A 22,955-nucleotide genomic window follows, 5' to 3' on the forward strand; every position below is an offset into this window, starting at 1 on the left:
GCAAGTATCGGCCGATACCCGATACTTGCAGCATCGGAATGCTCAACACTAGTGAAGACCATCAGTCATTGTGAGGAGCTTTCGTGTCTTCACATCTGGAGCTTCCATCTCTTCTTTTGGCCAGCACACTATGCCACCAGGGTATCTGATAACTGGCAGGGCATATGTATTGATGGCACACATTTTATTCTTCCCATAAAGCTGACTCTTCAGGACCTGTCTTACCCTTTGATGGTATTTGGATGTTGCTGCTTTCCTTGCCTCCTCATCTTGGTTACCGTATCCTTGTGGGATGCCGAGGTACTTGTAGCTTGTCTGTACATCTACTATGTGCCCTGCTGGTAATTCCACTCCATCAGTCTTGACCACCTTGCCTCTCTTTATTACCAACCAGCCTCACTTCTCCAGTCTGAAGGATATTCCGATGTCTTCACTGTAGATCCTTGTCAGGTGGACCAGTGAATTAATGTCTTGTTCATGTCATCCATGTAGAGGAGGTGTCTGATGGTGCTTCCACTCTTGAACTTGTATCCATAGCCAGACTCTTTAATTATCTGACTGAGGGGGTTCAAGCCTTTGCAGAACAGCAATGGGAACAGTAATTCACCTTGGTGTATGCCGCATTTGATGGTCACTTGTGCTAGTTGCCTTGAGTTGACTTCCAATGTTGTTCTCCATTGCCCCATTTAGTTTCTGAGGAAGGATCTTAATTTCCTGTTGACATTGTAGAGAGCTAAGCATTCATAGATCCGTGTGTGTGGCATTGAGTCATAGGCTTTCCTGTAGTGAATCCAGGTTGTCCTGAGATTGGTCTGTCTGGATCTTGAGTCTTGAGTGACTGCTCTATCTACTAGGAGTTGGTGCTTATAGACTCTGGTGTTGGCCCCAATGCCTTCTGAGCTGGATTCATGTTCTGGTTCATATGGTTCTGTAGCTTGGTGGCTATGATGCATGATTGGGCAGAAGTTGGATGGAACTGTTCCTTTGTGAGGATCCTTCATAATCAGCACTGTTCTTCCTTGTGTTAGCCAAGCTGGGTGGTGGCCTGTTTCTAGCAGTTGGTTCATCTGCTTTGCCATGCGTTCATGTACCACTGTTAATTTCTTTAGCCAGTAGGTGTGGATCATGTCTGGGCTAGGTACTGTCCAGCTTTTCATGTTCTTGACCCGATGTTGGATGTCTGCTTCTGTAATATTTACTGGTTCTTGCTCTAGGTGGTTGCTGTGTTTCATTCTCAGATCTTGCAGCCACATTGCACTGGTGTTGTGTGTTTTTTCCTTTTCCCCTATGTTCCTCCAAAATTCTTCAGTCTCTGCTATTGGTGGAGTTGCTACCTTTGTGCTGTTGCTCTGTAGTTGGGAGTACACCTTGGATGGTTCTTATGAGAACAGGGAATTTATCTTCTTTGCTTCAGCTTCTCTAGTGTATCTCCCTAGTCTTGCAGCGAGTGTTGTGAGCCTTTGTTTAGCAGTCTCAAGGGGTTCAGTTGGAGTCAGGCCTTTGTACTTGTCTAACTTGGTCTTTTTCTTGATCTTTACACCCTTCTGTATTTCTGTTAGTTGGCTGACTTCCCTTCGTGTCACGTCGATCTTGGTCTCCAATCTTCTTTTCCAAGGGGGGCACATACTTCTGTTGTTCTTGCTGGTTGCATAGCCAAAGCATTTCCATGACTGCTGAGGCTGTAGCGTAGATTAGTTTATTAGTTTGAGTTATAGTGGTTGTAGGTATTGATGCAAGTGCTCTATTGGCATCTTCTAGCATACTGTCTGGTGGTGTTTCTTTGCTGAGCCTTGGCAGTCGATCTCAGGTATTGATAGTATTTAGTTTATCTAAGATCTTCTATTTCAGATCAGCTGCAGTGCTCTCTAGTTCCAAGATTGAATCAGGATCTTCAGGGGGTTGCACATGTTGATCTTCCAGGTCTTCATGTGGGGTTGATCTGCAGTGCAGTTGATCCATTTCAAGTTAGGATAATAGCTTTCTCTTTATGATATTGAAATGTTGGGTGACTAGTAGGGTTGAGCGAAACGGGTCGTTCATTTTCAAAAGTCGCCGACTTTTGGCTAAGTCGGCGTCTCATGAAACCCGATCCGACCCCTGTGCTTGTCGGCCATGCGGTACGCGACTTTCGCGCCAAAGTCGCGTTTCAATGACGCGAAAAGCGCCATTTCTCAGCCAATGAAGGTGAACGCAGAGTGTGGGCAGCGTGATGACATAGGTCCTGGTCCCCACCATCTTAGAGAAGGGCATTGCAGTGATTGGCTTGCTGTCTGCGGCGTCACAGGGGCTATAAAGGGGCGTTCCCGCCGACCGCCATGTTACTGCTGCTGCTCTGAGCTTAGGGAGAGGTTGCTGCCACTTCGTCAGAAGCAGGGAGAGCGTTAGGCAGGGTCCACTAACCACCAAACCGCTTGTGCTGTAGCGATTTCCACTGTCCAACACCACCTTCGGTGTGCAGGGACAGTGAAAGCAATTTTTTTTTTTCCCTCAGCGCTGTAGCTCATTGGGCTGCCCTAGAAGGCTCCCTGATAGCTGTATTGCTGTGTGTACGCCACTGTGGAAACCAACTGCTTTTTTCAAAGCACATATCCTCTTGTTCCTTCCTTTCTGCACAGCTATCTTTTTTGTTTGTCCACACTTTTTATTTAATTTGTGCATCAGTCCACTCCTATTGCTGCCTGCCATACCTGGCTGAGATTACTGCAGGGAGATAGTAATTGTAGGACAGTCCCTGTTTTTTTTTTTTTTTTTTTTTGGGAGATTAAGATTGGCATTTCTGCTACAGTGCCATCCCTGTGTGTGCCATCTCTCACTGAGTGGGCCATAGAAAGCCTATTTATTTTTGTCCTTGATTTGTGTTCTAAAATCTACCTCAACACAAAAACACTACATCAATCAGTGGGAGAAAAATATTGGCCTCAGTCAGGGCTTGTGTGCCACTCCTGTGCGTGCCATCTCTCATTCAGTGGGCCATAGAAAGCCTTTTTTTTGTTTTTTTTTAATATTATTTGGTTTCTAAAGTCTCCCTGAAAATAAAAAATAAAAAACTTAAAAAAACAGTGGGAGAGTAATATTGCCCTTTCAGCTTGTGCGCCAGTCTTGACTCCTGGGTGTGCCACCTCTCTCTCTGTAATTGTGGGCCATAGAAAGCCTATTTATTTTTTTCCTTCATTTGTGTTTTAAAATCTACCTCAACACAAAAACACTACATCAATCAGTGGGAGAAAAATATTGGCCTCAGTCAGGGCTTGTGTGCCACTCCTGTGCGTGTCATCTCTCATTCAGTGGGCCATAGAAAGCCTTTTTTTTTTGTTTTTTTTTAATATTATTTGGTTTCTAAAGTCTCCCTGAAAATAAAAAAAAAAAAACTTAAAAAAACAGTGGGAGAGTAATATTGCCCTTTCAGCTTGTGCGCCAGTCTTGACTCCTGGGTGTGCCACCTCTCTCTCTCTAATTGTGGGCCATAGAAAGCCTATTTATTTTTTTCCTTGATTTGGGTTTTAAAATCTACCTTAATAAAAAAACACTACATCAGTCAGTGGGAGAAAAATATTGGCCTCAGTCAGGGCTTGTGTGCCACTCCTGTGCGTGTCATCTCTCATTCAGTGGGCCATAGAAAGCCTTTTTTTTTATTTTATTTAATTATTTGGTTTCTAAAGTCTCCCTGAAAAAATAAAACATAAAAAAAAAAACAGTGGGAGATTAATATTGCCCTTTCAGCTTGTGCGCCAGTCTTGACTCCTGGGTGTGCCACCTCTCTCTCTCTAATTGTGGGCCATAGAAAGCCTATTTATTTTTTTCCTTGATTTGGGTTTTAAAATCTACCTTAATAAAAAAACACTACATCAATCAGTGGGAGAAAAATATTGGCCTCAGTCAGGGCTTGTGTGCCACTCCTGTGCGTGTCATCTCTCATTCAGTGGGCCATAGAAAGCCTTTTTTTTTATTTAATTTAATTATTTGGTTTCTAAAGTCTCCCTGAAAAAATAAAACATAAAAAAAAACAGTGGGAGATTAATATTGCCCTTTCAGCTTGTGCGCCAGTCTTGACTCCTGGGTGTGCCACCTCTCTCTCTCTAATTGTGGGCCATAGAAAGCCTATTTATTTTTTTCCTTGATTTGGGTTTTAAAATCTACCTTAATAAAAAAAACACTACATCAGTCAGTGGGAGAAAAATATTGGCCTCAGTCAGGGCTTGTGTGCCACTCCTGTGCGTGTCATCTCTCATTCAGTGGGCCATAGAAAGCCTTTTTTTTTTGTTTTTTTTTAATATTATTTGGTTTCTAAAGTCTCCCTGAAAATAAAAAAAAAAAACTTAAAAAAACAGTGGGAGAGTAATATTGCCCTTTCAGCTTGTGCGCCAGTCTTGACTCCTGGGTGTGCCACCTCTCTCTCTCTAATTGTGGGCCATAGAAAGCCTATTTATTTTTTTCCTTCATTTGTGTTTTAAAATCTACCTCAACACAAAAACACTACATCAATCAGTGGGAGAAAAATATTGGCCTCAGTCAGGGCTTGTGTGCCACTCCTGTGCGTGTCATCTCTCATTCAGTGGGCCTTAGAAGGCTTTTTTTTTTTGTTTTTTTTAAATATTATTTGGTTTCTAAAGTCTCCCTGAAAATAAAAAAATAAAAACTTAAAGCCTATTTATTTTTTTCCTTGATTTGGGTTTTAAAATCTACCTTAACAAAAAAACACTACATCAATCAGTGGGAGAAAAATATTGGCCTCAGTCAGGGCTTGTGTGCCACTCCTGTGCGTGCCATCTCTCATTCAGTGGGCCATAGAAAGCCTTTTTTTTTTTTTTTTTTTTTTTTTTAAATATTATTTGGTTTCTAAAGTCTCCCTGAAAAAAAATAAATAATAAATTAGGTGGGAGATTAATATTGACATTAGTGCTTGAGTGACAGTCCTGCTTGTGTGTCATCTCTGTGATTTGGTGCCACAGAAAACAGAGTGTGTAACATTGTGCCTGATTTTCCTTGTGGTCTCACCAACCTGTTAAGGGATATTGAAATCATACTGAAGTTATAGCTCACCGTGTAAGTTGTTTGACAGCAACAAATAAAGTTACTTTGGTTAAGATTTTAAAACAATGAGGAAGTCTGGTGCAAGAGGTCGTCGTGGGCGTTCATTGTCAGCTGGTAATGATGGTAGTGGTAGTGGAGCATCAGGTGGTCGTGGGGATAAAAATATTCCACCTAAGTCTGGAGCTGTGGAGCCAGTTTCGTCGTCAGGCTACACAAGGCCTCGAACGCTCTCTTTTCTGGGAGTAGGAAAACCGCTTTTAAAGGCGGAGCAGCAACAGCAAGTTTTGGCTTACATTGCAGACTCAGCCTCTAGCTCTTTTGCCTCCTCTTCCGAAACTGGTAAATGTAAAAGCAGCGCGTCGCTTGTGGATGTTCACGGTCAGGGACAAGTCGCTTCCTTGTCCTCCTCAGCAAAAACTACAACAAGAGAGAAGGATGCAGCAGGCGACACAACGGGTCACTCCATGGAGCTCTTTACACATACCGTCCCTGGCTTAGAAAGTGAAACATTTAACAGGCCATGCCCATTACAAGTAGATTCTGACATGGAGTGCACTGATGCACAGCCACAGCCAGAGTACTATGCTGCTCCTTTGACTCAGACCACCACATTGCCCTCTCAGGGTACAGATCCACAATCAGACCCTGATGAGACTATGTTGCCCCGCCACGAACGCTATACCACCGACCGACACAGTGACACAGACGAAGTTGCACACGAGCTCGAAGAGGAGGTAATAGATGACCCAGTTATTGACCCCGATTGGCAGCCATTGGGGGAACAGGGTGCAGGCGGCAGTAGTTCAGAAGCGGAGGTGGAGGAGGGGCCGCAGCAGGCATCAACATCGCAACAGGTTCCATCAGCCGGGCCCGTATCTGGCCCAATACGCGTGTCAAAGCCAAAACCTGTTGGAGGACAGCGTGGCCATCCGGTTAAAGCTCAGTCTGCAATCCCTGAAAAGGGATCCGATGCTAGGAAGAGTGCAGTCTGGCATTTTTTTAAACAATATCCAACTGATCAGCGCAAAGTCATCTGTCAAAAATGTTCAACTAGCTTAAGCAGAGGTCAGAATCTGAAAAGTCTAAATACTAGTTGCATGCATAGACACTTAACCACCATGCATTTTCAAGCCTGGACTAACTACCAAACGTCCCTTAAGGTTGTAGCACCCTCGGCCAATGAAGCTAGTCAGCAACGCAACATCCCTTCCGTCACTGTAAGGCCACCATTTTCCGCACCACCGGCAGATTCTGTGCAGGTTTCTTTGCCAGCCAAAAGCAGTCAGGGTCAGGGAATCACCAGTTTTGTAGGAGGAAATATTGCATCTAGGGCACCGGCGGAAACAATACCGTCTCCAACCGTCTCTCAGTCTGCCATGTACACCGGCACACCCGAAAGTTCCACGATCTCCAGCTCTCCAGTCCAGCTCACCCTACATGAGACTCTGGTTAGAAAAAGGAAGTACTTATCCTCGCATCCGCGTACACAGGGTTTTAACGCCCACATAGCTAGACTAATCTCGTTAGAGATGATGCCCTACCGGTTAGTTGAAAGCGAAGCTTTCAAAGCCCTGATGGAGTACGCTGAACCACGATACGAGCTACCCAGTCGACACTTTTTTTCAAGAAAAGCCATCCCAGCCCTGCACCAGCATGTTAAACAGCGCATCGTCCATGCACTCAGGCAATCTGTGAGTACAAAGGTGCACCTGACTATAGATGCATGGACCAGTAGGCATGGCCAGGGACGTTATGTGTCCATCACGGCACACTGGGTGAATGTGGTGGATGCAGGGTCCACAGGCGACATCAATTTAGGGACAGTTGTGCCTAGCCCACGGTCTAGGAAACAGTTGGCTGTAGGCGTTCGCACCCCCTCCTCCTCGTCCTCCTGCAGAAGCTACAGCTCTTCCACAGAACGCAGTCGGCCAACCACTCCATCGGCAGATGACACTGTTGCACACCAGTTGTCCCATTATGGGCCAGCTACTGGCAAGCGTCAGCAGGCTGTATTGGCTATGAAGTGTTTGGGCGACAACAGACACACCGCGGAAGTTCTGTCCGAGTTCTTGCAACAAGAAACGCAGTCGTGGCTGGGCACAGTAGATCTTGAGGCAGGCAAGGTAGTGAGTGATAACGGAAGGAATTTCATGGCTGCCATCTCCCTTTCCCAACTGAAACACATTCCTTGCCTGGCACACACCTTAAACCTGGTGGTGCAGTGCTTATTGAAAACTTATCCTGGGTTCTCCGACCTGCTCCTCAAAGTGCGTGCACTTTGCTCACATATCCGACGTTCGCCTGTACACGCCAGCCGTATGCAGACCTATCAGCGGTCTTTGAACCTTCCCCAGCATCGCCTAATCATAGACGTTGCAACAAGGTGGAACTCAACACTGCACATGCTTCAGAGACTGTGCGAACAGAGGCGTGCTGTTATTTATTTGTGGGAGGATACACGGGCAGGCAGTAGGATGGCAGACATGGAGTTGTCAGGTGTGCAGTGGTCTAAGATACAAGACATGTGTCAAGTCCTTCAGTGTTTTGAGGAATGCACACGGCTGGTTAGTGCAGACAACGCCGTAATAAGCATGAGCATCCCCCTAATGCGTCTGCTGATGCAAAGTTTGACGCACATAAAGGAGCAGGCGTCTGCACCAGAGGAAGAGGAAAGCCTTGATGACAGTCAGCCATTGTCTGGTCAGGGCAGTGTACAGGACGAGGTAGCGGGCGAAGAGGAGGTGGAGGACGAGGAGGATGATGGGGATGAGTATATTTTTAATGCGGAACCTTTCCCGGGGGCACTGGAAATTGGTTGCGTGTCACGGCCGGGTTCTGGTTTTTTGAGGGACACAAGTGACGTAGATTTGCCTGCAACTGCCCCTCAACCAATCACAACCGGAGATTTGACAACTGGAACTTTGGCCCACATGGCGGATTATGCCTTACGTATCCTAAAAAGGGACACACGCATTACGAAAATGATGAACGATGACGATTACTGGTTGGCCTGCCTCCTTGATCCACGCTATAAAGGCAAATTGCAAAATATTATGCCACATGAGAACTTGGAACTAATATTAGCAACCAAACAATCAACTCTGTTGACCGTTTGCTTCAGGCATTCCCAGCACACAGCGCACGTGATCGTTCTCACACGAGCTCCAGGGGGCAGCAGACTAGGAGTGTTAGGGGTGCACACATCAGAAGTGGCGTTGGACAGAGGGGTTTTCTGACCAGGTTGTGGAGTGATTTTGCTATGACCGCAGACAGGACAGGTACTGCTGCATCAATTGAAAGTGACAGGAGACAACATTTGTCCAGTATGGTTACTAACTATTTTTCATCCCTTATCGATGTTCTCCCTCAACCGTCATTCCCATTTGATTACTGGGCCTCCAAATTAGACACCTGGCCAGAATTGGCAGAATATGCATTGCAGGAGCTTGCTTGCCCGGCAGCAAGTGTCCTATCAGAAAGAGTATTCAGTGCTGCAGGTTCAATATTAACCGAAAAAAGGACTCGTCTGGCTACCCAAAATGTTGACGATCTAACATTCATTAAAATGAACCACAACTGGATTTCGAAATCTTTTGCCCCACCTTGCCCGGCCGACACCTAGCTTTCCTATGAAAAGCTCTTGCCTGTGAATTACTTTTCTAATGTCTAATTTGCTGCAGCTGATTGTACAGCATACGACATGTTTACACCTCCCTAAATGGCCAAACTCCCCACACGGGGCCGTGGTATCGCGACTTGGCGCAAGCACCCGTGAGACTGCTGTTTGTCTGAAGAGGTGGGTGTGCTCGCTTTTGGTTGACGGCATTGCTACTGGGTCCCTCATAGTACAATGTAGTGTCTCTGGCGGTGGTGGTGCGCACCCAACGTCAGACACACCGTTGTAACATGAGGGGCCCTGGGGCGGTCCCGCCGGCCTCAAGAGAGTTCCCCCCTCCCCCAGCTCAAAATGTGCTGTACCACGTGCAAAATTATGTCGCACAGCTCCACCAATCTTTAGTCTATTCGCTGACATCATTCAATGTCTGGCACTGACAATACAAATTTGTAGACATCTATGATGCAACTTAAAGTAGTCTGTGTCTGTGTCCTATATTGGCACCATTAAATAGTTACCGCCAAATTACTATGTCAGAAACTCAGCAGATGAGCCCACCCCTGTACCTAAGTATGCCACCTTTTTTTTTGTTTTGGTTGTTTTGCGAGACATTAACATCTATTTATATTTTGGGAGTACTGGGACAGACACTCCTTGCAATACTCCTCCACTGACCACCAAGCTGCCTGTGTATCCATGTAACCGATGTAAAACTGCCATGAGCCTATTGTTTGTTATTTTAGGCCTTTGATAGCCTGTCTGCGGTCCCTACTTTCAATACTCCACCACTGACCACCAAGCTGCCTGCCGTGTATCCATGTAACCGCTGTAAAACTGCCATGAGCCTATTGTTTGTTATTTTAGGCCTTGGAAGCCTGTCTGCGGTCCCTCCTTCCACTAGGCCTCCACTGACCTGACCACTGCTGCCCGTGTACCCCTGGAACCAATTTTAAAGTGCCTACAGCCAGCCCATTTTATTGTGTTAGGCCTTCGAAGCCTGTCTGCGGTCCCTCCTTCCACTAGGCCTACACTGACCAGACCACTGCTGCCCGTGTACCCCTGGAACCAATTTTAAAGTGCCTACAGCCAGCCCATTTTATTGTGTTAGGCCTTCGAAGCCTGTCTGCGGTCCCTCCTTCCACTAGGCCTCCACTGATCTGACCACTGCTGCCCGTGTACCCCTGGAACCAATTATAAAGTGCCTACAGCCAGCCTATTTTATTATGTTAGGCCTTCGAAGCCTGTCTGTGGTCCCTCCTTCCACTAGGCCTACACTGACCAGACCACTGCTGCCCGTGTACCCCTGGAACCAATTTTAAAGTGCCTACAGCCAGCCCATTTTATTGTGTTAGGCCTTCGAAGCCTGTCTGCGGTCCCTCCTTCCACTAGGCCTCCACTGATCTGACCACTGCTGCCCGTGTACCCCTGGAACCAATTATAAAGTGCCTACAGCCAGCCTATTTTATTATGTTAGGCCTTCGAAGCCTGTCTGCGGTCCCTCCTTCCACTAGGCCTCCACTGACCTGACCACTGCTGCCCGTGTACCCCTGGAACCAATTTTAAAGTGCCTACAGCCAGCCCATTTTATTATGTTAGGCCTTGGAAGCCTGCCTGCGGTCCCTCCTTCCACTAGGCCTCCACTGACCTGACCACTGCTGCCCGTGTACCCCTGGAACCAATTTTAAAGTGCCTACAGCCAGCCCATTTTATTGTGTTAGGCCTTCGAAGCCTGTCTGCGGTCCCTCCTTCCACTAGGCCTACACTGACCAGACCACTGCTGCCCGTGTACCCCTGGAACCAATTTTAAAGTGCCTACAGCCAGCCCATTTTATTATGTTAGGCCTTCGAAGCCTGTCTGCGGTCCCTCCTTCCACTAGGCCTACACTGACAAAGGTACACCTGACAACAGACACATGGACCTGTAGGCATGGCCACGGAAGGTTACGTGTCCTTTGTGGCTCAATGGGTTAATGTATTGGATGCATGGTCCACACAGGGGACAGCCTGCTAAGTCTGTCTGCAGTCCCTAATTCAAGTTGTCCTCAACTGAATAAAGCTGAGCTTCTACCTTCCGGCTCTGATTAACTGCTGTTTTTAAACACATTGGTGGTTCCGGCCTACTAACGGTGTCTGCCCCTGCCTGGTGTTGTCCTCAACTGAATACAGCTGAGCTTCAACCTTCTGCCTCTCATTAACTGCTGTTTTTTTTTTTGTTTTTTTTTTAAATGGTGTTTAGGGCCTACTAACGGTGTCTGCCCCTCCCTGGTGTTGCCCTCAACTGAATAAAGCTGAGCTTCAACCTTCTGGCTCTCATTAAGTGTTTTTTAAAAAACAAAATGGTGTTTAGGGCCTACTAACGGTTTCTGCCCCTCTCTGGTGTTGGCCTCAACTGAATAAAGCTGAGCTTCAACCTTCTGCCTCTCATTAAGTGTTTTTTAAAAAACAAAATGGTGTTTAGGGCCTACTAACGGTTTCTGCCCCTCCCTGGTGTTGGCCTCAACTGAATAAAGCTGAGCTTCAACCTTCTGCCTCTCAGTAAGTGTTTTTTAAAAAACAAAATGGTGTTTAGGGCCTACTAACGGTGTCTGCCCCTCCCTGGTGTTGCCCTCAACTGAATAAAGCTGTGCTTCAACCTTCTGGCTTTCAGCCTATAGTATCAGATATTAAACTGCATTTGGCCTTCAACTTTGGTTACGGTCTACTAACGGTGTCTGCCCCTCCCTGGTGTTGCCCTCAACTGAATAAAGCTGAGCTTCAACCTTCTGGCTCTCATTAAGTGTTTTTTAAAAAACAAAATGGTGTTTAGGGCCTACTAACGGTTTCTGCCCCTCCCTGGTGTTGGCCTCAACTGAATAAAGCTGAGCTTCAACCTTCTGCCTCTCAGTAAGTGTTTTTTAAAACACAAAATGGTGTTTAGGGCCTACTAACGGTGTCTGCCCCTCCCTGGTGTTGCCCTCAACTGAATAAAGCTGTGCTTCAACCTTCTGGCTTTCAGCCTATAGTATCAGATATTAAACTGCATTTGGCCTTCAACTTTGGTTACGGCCTACTAACGGTGTCTGCCCCTCCCTGGTGTTGCCCTCAACTGAATAAAGCTGGGCTTCAACCTTCTGGCTCTCATTAAGTGTTTTTTAAAAAACAAAATGGTGTTTAGGGCCTACTAACGGCTTCTGCCCCTCCCTGGTGTTGTCCTCAACTGAATAAAGCTGAGCTTCAACCTTCTGGCTCTCATTAAGTGTTTTTTAAAAAACAAAATGGTGGTTAGGGCCTACTAACGGTTTCTGCCCCTCCCTGGTGTTGTCCTCAACTGAACAAAGCTGAGCTTCCACATTCTGGCTTTCGGCCTATACTATCAGATATTAAACTGCATTTGGCCTACTAGTGTGGTTAGGCCCTTGAAACAGTGTCTGCTGCTCTTGGGTTTGCTACTCCACTGAACAAAGCAATGCCGCCTGTTTAGTCCTGTTACCAATTTTGATCTGCATTTAGCCTACTTTATTCTTTGGCCCTATATCTGTTTCCTCCTCATCCTGCCCATTGCCCAGCCACTGCTAGATGAGTCTGCTGGTACATTGACCTAGACCACTACATTCCCCTTGTACTCTACACAGCCAGAATCTGACCCTGCTGAAAGTAAGGTTCCCCTTCCCGCATATTATACCACCTTACACAGGGACAAAGAGGAAGGTGCAGATGAAAGTGCAGGTTCCTTCATCAGGTGGGGGGGGCATACTCGTTGGCGACGTCACTGGCACAGGGCCACTCAGAGTACGCAAAAGTGTCGCTGCTGGTGGGAGGCGCCCCCGCCATGCAAACACACCGCCGTACTTTGAGGGGCCCTGTGCCAGTGCCAATGCGAACGAGTGGGCCCCCCCTGCTTGCTCAGGATCACAGCACTTGCAACGTTGAAATACTTACCTCTCCCTGCTCCACCGCCATGACGTAGTCCACGTTTCCTGGGCCCACTAAAACCTTGAACCAGCCCTACCCCCCACAACTTTTGCCAAATGACCCCCAATTTCCAGTGCCCAACTATTATTATAAAGTTAATTAAGATTGACAAGCTTCAGAAAACAAGAATGGATGTTTTTGGCAGTAAAATGGGCACTGTAGGTGTTTTCCTGGCCTCCACTCACTGCCGGCTATGCTTCCCCATTGACTTGCATTGGGTTTCGTGTTTCGGTCGATCCCCGACTTTTAGCGATAATCGGCCGACTTCACTCGACTCGACTCTGGACTAAATCGGGTTTCACAAAACCAGACTCGATCTTAAAAAAATGAAAGTCGCTCAACCCTAGTGACTAGTTGTTTCTCAGTCAGTGGACATGCAGGTCTTGTATCCATCCAGAGTTTCCTCATATGCTTCATGTATCCTCTCCCATTTGATCTGCTGTTATAGTAGCCTTTCATCATATCCAGGTTCTCTTGACTTGTCCATGAATGGTTTGTTCCAGTAGCCATTTATCATCAGATTGTCCTGGTTCCTCAACATCTTATGTGGACCTTGTTAATCCGGGCAACGTCCGAGCCGGCATGACTCTCATTGTTCGTGACACTCTCATATTTATTGAGGTAGGCGCTATAGCGTTAGTAGTCTTGCCCAAGGACCACTACTGGTGTATTATACACTGCCTATATATGCTCTTTTTCTGTCTATGAGCTGCACTGCAAATGTTTTTAACAAAACATTCTGTCTTCTGTAAAATTGACCACAATTTGGGTGAAAAACACCACAAAGCAGACAAAAAAGGTACAAATGCAATAATGGATTGGTCCCAAATTGTTTACTGTGTGTTCATTGATCCATTTCTGAGGTTTACATGACCATTACAGCCACATTCAGCAGTGGACAGACATCCGAAAGGGAGCTCTAATTCATCTATGGCTATAAAAATTCACAATCACCAATATGTGAGCGCAAATATCCTATTACCTTCCAATCAAAACAACTTTTTAAGAAATTTGTGCTTCAGTAGTTCCTGTGTGTTGTCAGAAGAATTAATGTTAGTCACTTTACCCATCAGTGCTTTTAATATAAGGCTAATGTGAGTATTTACTGCATCTGGCTGGGACCAAAACTGCCGTATAGTATCATTTTAGCAAGGAAACACTTCAAGTACATTTTGCACCAGACTTATTTTACCAGTCTATGGGATGCATCAATTATTAGAAAATGGAAAGGAACCCCTTATTTTTAATTCTGTGTTTAGAAAATGCAATGAAACAGTGGGTAGGCTGTTTTAGGTAATTTCTAGATCACTGTAGTAGAAATTTCAGGATGCAGTGCTGGTAGCATGTGGCATCTGTACTGCATAGCAAAATAAACAATCTGATCAAGTGAGCTTAAAACTGCTGGCAGTTTGCAGGTCACAACAAATGCCCCTTTTCCTAACCTTGAAACTTGGCAAATCATTAATGGAATTAATTTTAGTTTTACATTGTCAAGGATAACAGCCGTTTAGATCACACAAATCCCACTACTGTTACCACTTTGTAGTAGATGACACTGGGGAGATCACCCAGATCCCACCACTGCCACCAGTTTGTCAAGGACAACAGCCAGGGGGGTCACGCAAATCCCACCACTGTTACCAGTCACAGATGAATTTGGAGAGATCACCCAGATCCTACCACTGCCACCAATTGTCTTGGAAATACAACTTCGCTGCCTCCAAACGATAGGATAATTACGGAATAGAGTGACGGATGAGGCTGCAGATGCTTCCACTATTAGATCTGTTATTGTTGAACTCCAAGTGAACATATAATATATACACCTCCGAATCTAACGCATGGAATACATATATCATACACATATATACATCACCTTCCTGATATATATATACTAGATGGTGGCCCGATTCTATCACATCGGGTATTCTAGAATATGCATGTCCACGTAGTATATTGCCCTGTCACGTAGTATTTTGCGCAGTCACGTAGTATAATGCTCCATGCAGTTATGGCCCCGTAGATGCCCCATATAATGCTCCATGCAGTTACACCCCATAAATGCTCTATATAATGCTCCATGCAGTTGTTTATGGCCCCATAAGATGCCCCATATAATGCTCCATGCAGTTATGGCCCCATAGATGCCCCATATAATGGTCCATACAGTTATGGCCCCATAGATGCCCCATATAATGGTCCATGCAGTTATGGCCCCATAGATGCCCCATATAATGCTCCATGCAGTTGTTTATGGCCCCATAGACGCTCCATACAGCATTGTGCCACATGTAATGCTGCTGCTGCAATAAAAAAAATCACATACTCACCTCTCGTCGCTGCTCCTCAGCATCCCGTCTCTCCGCACTGACTGTTCAGGCAGAGGGCGGCGCGCACACTAATATGTCATCGCTCCCTCTGACCTGCACAGTCAGTGCAAGAGGACGGGAAGACGGAGCGGCGCCCGGCGGATGAAACACGGACAGGTGAATATGAAATGCTCACCTGCTCCTGGCGCTCTTGACGCTATCCCTGCCTGTCCCATGGTACCGCAGCTTCTTTGCGCAGGGCCTGTGATGAGGTCGCGGTCACATGACCGTGACGTCACGGCAGGTCATTGTCGCACACCAAACTTAGCACCGGAACCTGCCACTTGCATGGACCGGTCACCGGAGCGTCGGAAAGGCGGCGGAAGGTGAGTATATAATGATTTGGGTTTTTTTTTTAAATTATTTTTCACATTACATGTTTTTACTATTGAAGCTGCATAGGCAGCCTCAATATTAAAAACTTGGTCACAAAGGGTTAAGAGCGGCGGTAATGGAGTGAGTTACCCGTGGCATAACGCAGTCCGTTACCACTGGCATTAACCCTGTGTGAGCCGTGACTGCGGGGAGTATGGAGCGGGCGCCGGGTAGTGACTGCAGGGGAGTAGGGAGGGACTAATCGGACTGTGCCCGTCGCTGATTGGTCGCGGCAGCCATGACAGGCTGCTGGCGAGACCAATCAGCGAATGAATAACCGTGACAGAAGTTGCCAACAGACAGACAGAAGGACAGACAGAAAGACGGAAGTACCCCTTAGACAATTATATATATATATATATATATATATATATATGTTTCACAAAAGCAGGCAGCACTCCATGTTCTTTAAGACAATATGCAGGTGTTTATTAAGCCCACATCTCCATGCAACGTTTCGGCTCTAACTGAGCCTTTCTCAAGCAGTGAACAAACCTTTTTACAACATATATATAGGGACATAACCCTACCATCCCCTAAATGCAGCCAATCAGTGAACCTCATACATTTACAGGTAATTACATTTCATCATAAAGTGTATTAGTGCCAGCAGTGTACTATTAAAAACTACATAGGACGACTCCTTCATACAGTAACCATCTATTCATTCATTTAGCCTACCTTTGGAGAGACATATCGCTAATGGAGGAGGCAGCATGTTGTCAGCGTACCAGAACAGCTACTGGGCATGTCATAGCACTTCTGTGTGCATCATAGTCACATGTTAGGTAGGAGGCCAATAAGAACCGCTAATTTCCATCTGGCGTCGCGCGCCTGCGCAGTAGCGCTCAAAATCTCCATCTTGGTTGTGGAATCATACCAATGACTCCATGGCGTCCCGCGCATGCGCCGTAGCACCAATAGTTGCTATCCTACTTAAGATCATAGGGTGACCTCCTCAACGTCACTATGGACGCAATATAAATAATGTAGCACCTACGGACGCCATTTTACTAATGGCATCATAGTACTGATAAAGACACCATTTTAGTTGTGGCATATTGACCAATAAGCTACTAGTGGCGATCTATATATACTTCATAAAATTCAAAAAATTCCATACTCATTTATAAAACACATGGTATAATCAGTTTACCACCTTAAAGTTCACAGAGGCAAAACTCCTCCTTCTATGCCATATGGACTAATATAAACTGTGCCTAATCCTGCTTTGACCCACCATAGAGTGTCTTAATTCAGACCCTCACCTGGCACTCATACAGTGTCTAGAGGGTGCATCTCACCCCTCCGGGCAAGGCGCCTCCATTCATGACCTTTGCATAGCAGTAGCACAATAGTCCTGGCTAATATGAACAGATGTGGTTTGATTTACTGAAATTCACCAGTGAACATATTGCAACTAGCCCTTTATGGCCACACTATCAGTAATAACAGAAAAAATATTAGAACAAAGGAATATTTTTAGATTATTTATTAATTGGCCTCCCACCATCCACGTGCATGATACAAGGTATTACCAAAGAAAAAATGTTTTTTTATATATTTGAGTCAATTGTATGTTTTTGGTTACAGAAAATTATAACGACATAACAAAAATCTTGCAAGAATTAATTTGCTCCTCCAAATCTTATGTCTCTCCAGTTAGGATCTTCCGTTACATTTGACAGCAACAGTACCTGGACAAAGAATATACAGAATAAAATTAGGAACATACTCATAAAGACAAAGTATTCCCAAATATAAAAAAAAGATACCAAACTTTTAACTACAAGGTTCCGATGCAGAAACGTTATCTCATATAACTGTATGCAATTTGAAGTCTACATTAAGGCCCATAGGCCTGAGCGTGTTCAATTTATAAATCCACATAAGTTCTCTTTTGCGGAGGACCAGCTCTCTGTCACCCCCCCTCCTATCAACAGGTACCCTATCAATTATTTTAAATTTTAAATCCACTAAACACCATTGATAATACAATCAAATTCACACTGGTAATATCAAAAAAGGAAATGCAATTCCTTGATGTACTTGTCAGTCTAAAGGAGGGGCAGCTTAGTACCACACTTTTTGTGAAAAACACTGATAGAAACAACCTGCTACTATATGACAGTCAACATCCGTGGTCTATGGTAAAGTCCATTCCACTGAGCCAATTACTCAGGGTTAGGCGGATATTCAAAGAAGAAGAGGATATAGACGTAGTGGTGGATTTACTAGTTAAAAAATTCCTGGATAGGGTATATCCTATGAGTTTATTGGAAATAACTAAAAATAAGGTATTACAGGAGAACAGGGTGGAACTAATCCATAAAAAGACAAAAAATAGACGCGAGATGAAACACAAAAGAGTCCCATTTGTTACCACATATGGTGAGGAGAGTAGGGAAGTCGCTAACGTGATTAGTAAACATTGGAGGATGTTGGGTAGATGTTTGCCTGGTATAAAGGAACTGCAATTACCACTGCTATATTCTTATAGACGGAATAAAAATATTAAAGATTATTTGATTAAGTCTGATATTGGCCCAAGAAAAAAGAGCAAGCAATTATCCTTAACAGGCTCAGGTAAAACTGGTTGTTTCCCGTGTTTAAACTGTGTGAACTGCACCTATATGGCCAAGGGAGCAACGTTTGAACATCCAAAAACAGGGAAAATATATGGTATTAAACATTATCTGACATGCAGCTCGGATTATGTTGTGTATCTCCTGATGTGTCCTTGCAAGTTGTGGTACGTCGGGGAAACGAAGTGTGAGTTTAAAGTACGAATGAATCAACATCGATACTCTATCAGAAAAAGGAGGACTGATCTCCCGATCCCTAAACATTTTGTGGAATGTAATCATTTGGAGAAGGATTTAAAATTTAAAATAATTGATAGGGTACCTGTTGATAGGAGGGGGGGTGACAGAGAGCTGGTCCTCCGCAAAAGAGAACTTATGTGGATTTATAAATTGAACACGCTCAGGCCTATGGGCCTTAATGTAGACTTCAAATTGCATATAGTTAAATGAGATAACATTTCTGCATCGGAACCTTGTAGTTAAAAGTTTGGTATCTTTTTTTATATTTGGGAATACTTTGTCTTTATGAGTATGTTCCTAATTTTATTCTGTATATTCTTTGTCCAGGTACTGTTGCTGTCAAATGTAACGGAAGATCCTAACTGGAGAGACATAAGATTTGGAGGAACAAATTAATTCTTGCAAGATTTTTGTTATGTGTTTTATAAATGAGTATGGAATTTTTTGAATTTTATGAAGTATATATAGATCGCCACTAGTAGCTTATTGGTCAATATGCCACAACTAAAATGGTGTCTTTATCAGTACTATGATGCCATTAGTAAAATGGCATCCGTAGGTGCTACATTATTTATATTGCTTCCATAGTGACGTTGAGGAGGTCACCCTATGATCTTAAGTAGGATAGCAACTATTGGCACTAATGCCATGGAGTCATTGGTATGATTCCACAACCAAGATGGAGATTTTGAGGGCTACTGCGCAGGCGGACGACGCTAGATGGAAATTAGCGGTTCTTATTGGCCTCCTACCTAACATGTGACTATGATGCACACAGAAGCGCTATAACATGCGCAGTAGCTGTTCCGGTATGCTGACAACATGCTGCCTCCTCCATTAGCGATATGTCTCTCCAATGGTAGGCTAAATGAATGAATAGATGGTTACTGTATGAAGGAGTCGTCCTATGTAGTTTTTAATAGTACACTGCTGGCACTAATACACTTTATGATGAAATGTAATTACCTGTAAATGTATGAGGTTTACTGATTGGCTGCATTTAGGGGATGGTAGGGTTATGTCCCTATATATATGTTGTAAAAAGGTTTGTTCACTGCTTGAGAATGGCTCACTTAGAGCCGAAACGTTGCATGGAGATGTGGGCTTAATAAACACCTGCATATTGTCTTAAAGAACATGGAGTGCTGCCTGCTTTTGTGAAACATATGGACTGAAAACAACCAATGGACGGGTTGTCTGGGCTTTGCACCCAAAGAGAAGTAGAGGATTTGTGCTGTTCCAATTTTTTTCTATTATATATATATATATATATATATATATATATATATATATATATATATATACAGTATATATATATATATATATATATATATATATATATATATATATACATACACACATGTATCTCTTCTATCCTGGTTTATATGTCCCTCACGGTATATATGCCCTCCATCCCGGTGTATATTCCTTATGTTGTGCCCCATCCTGGTAAATGGCCCTTCATTCATCCTGGTATATGGCCCCCATCCTGGTATACGGTCCTCATCTTGGGCCTTATCTTGGTATATGACCCTTTCCTATTACATGGCCCCCTCATCCTTGTATATGGCCCCATCCTGTTATATTGCCCTCATCCTGGTATATGGCCCCCATCCTTGTATATGGCTCAGCTGTTTTTCAATACACAGAAAAAAAATAAACGCTCCTATTCACCTTCCCAGTGCTCCTACGCAACACGGCATCCTCTTGTGAAGCTGGAAGCTAACTTCAGCATGTAATGGGAGAGCATGACCTCACTGCCATGCATCCCGTGTCGTGCACACCGACATTAGCTGCTTGCCTCTGATTGGCCCACGGCGTATAATGCGACACACGGACCTGATGGGTTTGTACACTACAATACACTTCAGCTGAATGTGGGTCCACGGTTGTCTGAGCTGTAGTAGGGGCTGGCATCGGTGGCCCCCACCCGCCCAGCCAGGTCACAGTGGTGCCCACTGCAACTGTGGTCGTTATGCATACAATGAGATACGGCCTTCCCAAAACCCTGTCTGATGACAAATGCACACTTAGCAGGATGCAGCAGGCCTCCACTGATAATGGCTAGGAGCGGCACAAGTGCAAACTACTTCATAAAAACAACCACCCGCACCCTCCAAACATTGCAGGGGTTGGCTGCCTAGTAGAAAAAATGCACATTGATAAAGCTCACATAGGACGCCAGTCACACTGATAAGTGTGGTGCACAGTGTCTGGTATGTAACCTATTAATGACGCCCCTTGTGTTAACAGGCGGGCTGCCCAGCACTATAATATGCAGCACACAGTGACAGACACCCCAGAAAAACCTAACCAACATAAAGAGGCCTGGCCACATCCTGCAAAAAAGGATATGATATAGTGCAAAAAAATGTATGCATATGATAAACACATACACTATATGAGGTATTGGTTTAATATTTTGGCCAAAATAAAGTAAGCCCGCAACCCAACGTCAAGGGTCCTCATAATATTGCACACTTAGCAGGATGCAGCAGGCCTCCACTGATAAAGGCTAGGAGCGGCACAAGTGCAAACTACTTGATAAAAACAATGCTAAGTGTGCATTTGTCATCAGACAGGGTTTTGGGAAGGCCGTATCTCATTGTATGTATTTTTTCTGAGTTTTTTCTATGTTAGCTGTTTTTTTATATCAGTGGTAGGACCCGCAATATTATGAGGACCCTTGATGTTGGGTTGCGGGCTTACTTTATTTTGGCCAAAATATTAAACCAATACCTCATATAGTGTATGTGTTTATCATATGCATACATTTTTTTGCACTATATCATATCCTTTGATGCAGGATGTGGCCAGGCCTCTTTATGTTGGTTAGGTTTTTCTGGGGTGTCTGTCACTGTCTGCTGCATATTAAAGTGCTGGGCAGCCTGCCTGTTGATACAAGGGGCGTCATTAATAGGTTGCATATCAGACACTGTGCACCACACTTATCAGTGTGACTGGCGTCCTATGTGAGTTATATCAATGTGCATTTTTTCTGCTGGTCAGCCAATCCCTGCAATGTTTGGAGGGTGTGGGTGGTTGTTTTTATCAAGTAGTTTGCACTTGTGCTGCTCCTAGCCTTTATCAGTGGAGGCCTGCTGCATCCTGCTAAGTGTGCATTTGTCATCAGACAGGGTTTTGGGAAGGCCGTATCTCATTGTATGTATTTTTTCTGAGTTTTTTCTATGTTAGCTGTTTTTTTATATCAGTGGTAGGACCCGCAATATTATGAGGACCCTTGACGTTGGGTTGCGGGCTTACTTTATTTTGGCAAAAATATTAAACCAATACCTCATATAGTATATGTGTTTATCATATGCATACTGTTGTGAACTATATTTGTTGGCTCCCTCTTGTGGTCACTAGCGGTATGGCACATGGATTATCCTTCCCCAGGTTGGTACCCACCTGGTTCGTTAGGCCTTGGGTGTTCCTATTTAGACTTCCTGGAAACTCAGTCTAGTGCCTGAAATCGATGTAATCAGTCTATGTCTGTTTTCCTCCTGACTCCTGGTCCCTGAGTTTTGCAAGATAAGCTAAGTTCTGCTTTCTTATTTTTGTCCTTTTGCATTTGCTCTTATTTTGTTCCAGCTTGTTCAAAATGTGATTTCTGTTTTTGCTGGAAGCTCTAGGGGGCTGATATTCTCCCCCCACACCGTTAGTCGGTGCAGGGGTTCTTGGATCTTCAGCGTGGATATTTTTATAGGGTTTTTTGCTGACCGCATAAGTCCTCTTCCTATTTTCTGCTATTAATTAGTGGGCCTCTCTTTGCTAAATCTAGTTCATTCTTATGTTTGTCTTTTCTTCTTACCTCACCGTTATTATTTGTTGGGGGCTTGTATATTAACTTTGGGGTCTTTTCTCTGGAGGCAAGTGAGGTCTTATTTTCTCTGAAAGGGTTAGTTAGTTCTCCGGCTGGTGCGAGACGTCTAGAATCAACGTAGGTACGTTCCCCGGCTACTTCTAGTTGTTGTGCCAGGATCAGATATGCGGTCAGCCAAGTTACCACTTCCCTATGAGCTGGTTTTTGTGTTTGCGGACTTAGCTGGAACTCCTGAGATCCTCTACCACTAGGATCATAACAGTATTCCAGGCCGACTATGAGAATATTTAATGCATTGCTGAAGCGGGATTAAAAAAAAAAAAAAAGTTCTGAGGTTTTTTTTCTCCTTCCCCTTTTTCTCTGAGTGGCTTGAAGCCCTGCTGCAGACATGAATGTTCAGACTCTGATTACTAGTGTGGATCAGCTTGCTGCACGAGTGCAGGGCATTCAGGATTTTGTTACTTGTAGTCCTATGTCAGAGCCTAAGATACCTATTCCTGAGCTGTTCTCTGGAGATCGATTTAAATTTAGGAATTTTAGGAATAATTGTAAATTGTTTCTATCTTTGAGACCTCGTTCGTCTGGAGACTCAGCTCAGCAAGTTAAAATTGTTATCTCCTTCTTGCGTGGCGACCCTCAGGATTGGGCCTTCTCATTGGCGCCAGGAGATCCTGCATTGGCAAATATTGATGCGTTTTTTCTGGCGCTCGGATTGCTTTATGAGGAGCCTAATCTTGAAATTCAGGCAGAAAAAGCATTGCTGGCTATCTCTCAGGGCCAGGATGAAGCTGAAGTGTATTGCCAAAAATTTCGGAAATGGTCCGTGCTTACTCAATGGAATGAGTGTGCTCTGGCCGCAAATTTCAGAGATGGCCTTTCTGAGGCCATTAAGAATGTGATGGTGGGGTTTCCCATCCCTACAAGTCTGAATGATTCTATGACTCTTGCCATTCAGATTGATC

This window comes from Ranitomeya variabilis, chromosome 4 (assembly GCF_051348905.1).
Source record: "Ranitomeya variabilis isolate aRanVar5 chromosome 4, aRanVar5.hap1, whole genome shotgun sequence".
Lineage (NCBI taxonomy): Eukaryota > Metazoa > Chordata > Amphibia > Anura > Dendrobatidae > Ranitomeya > Ranitomeya variabilis.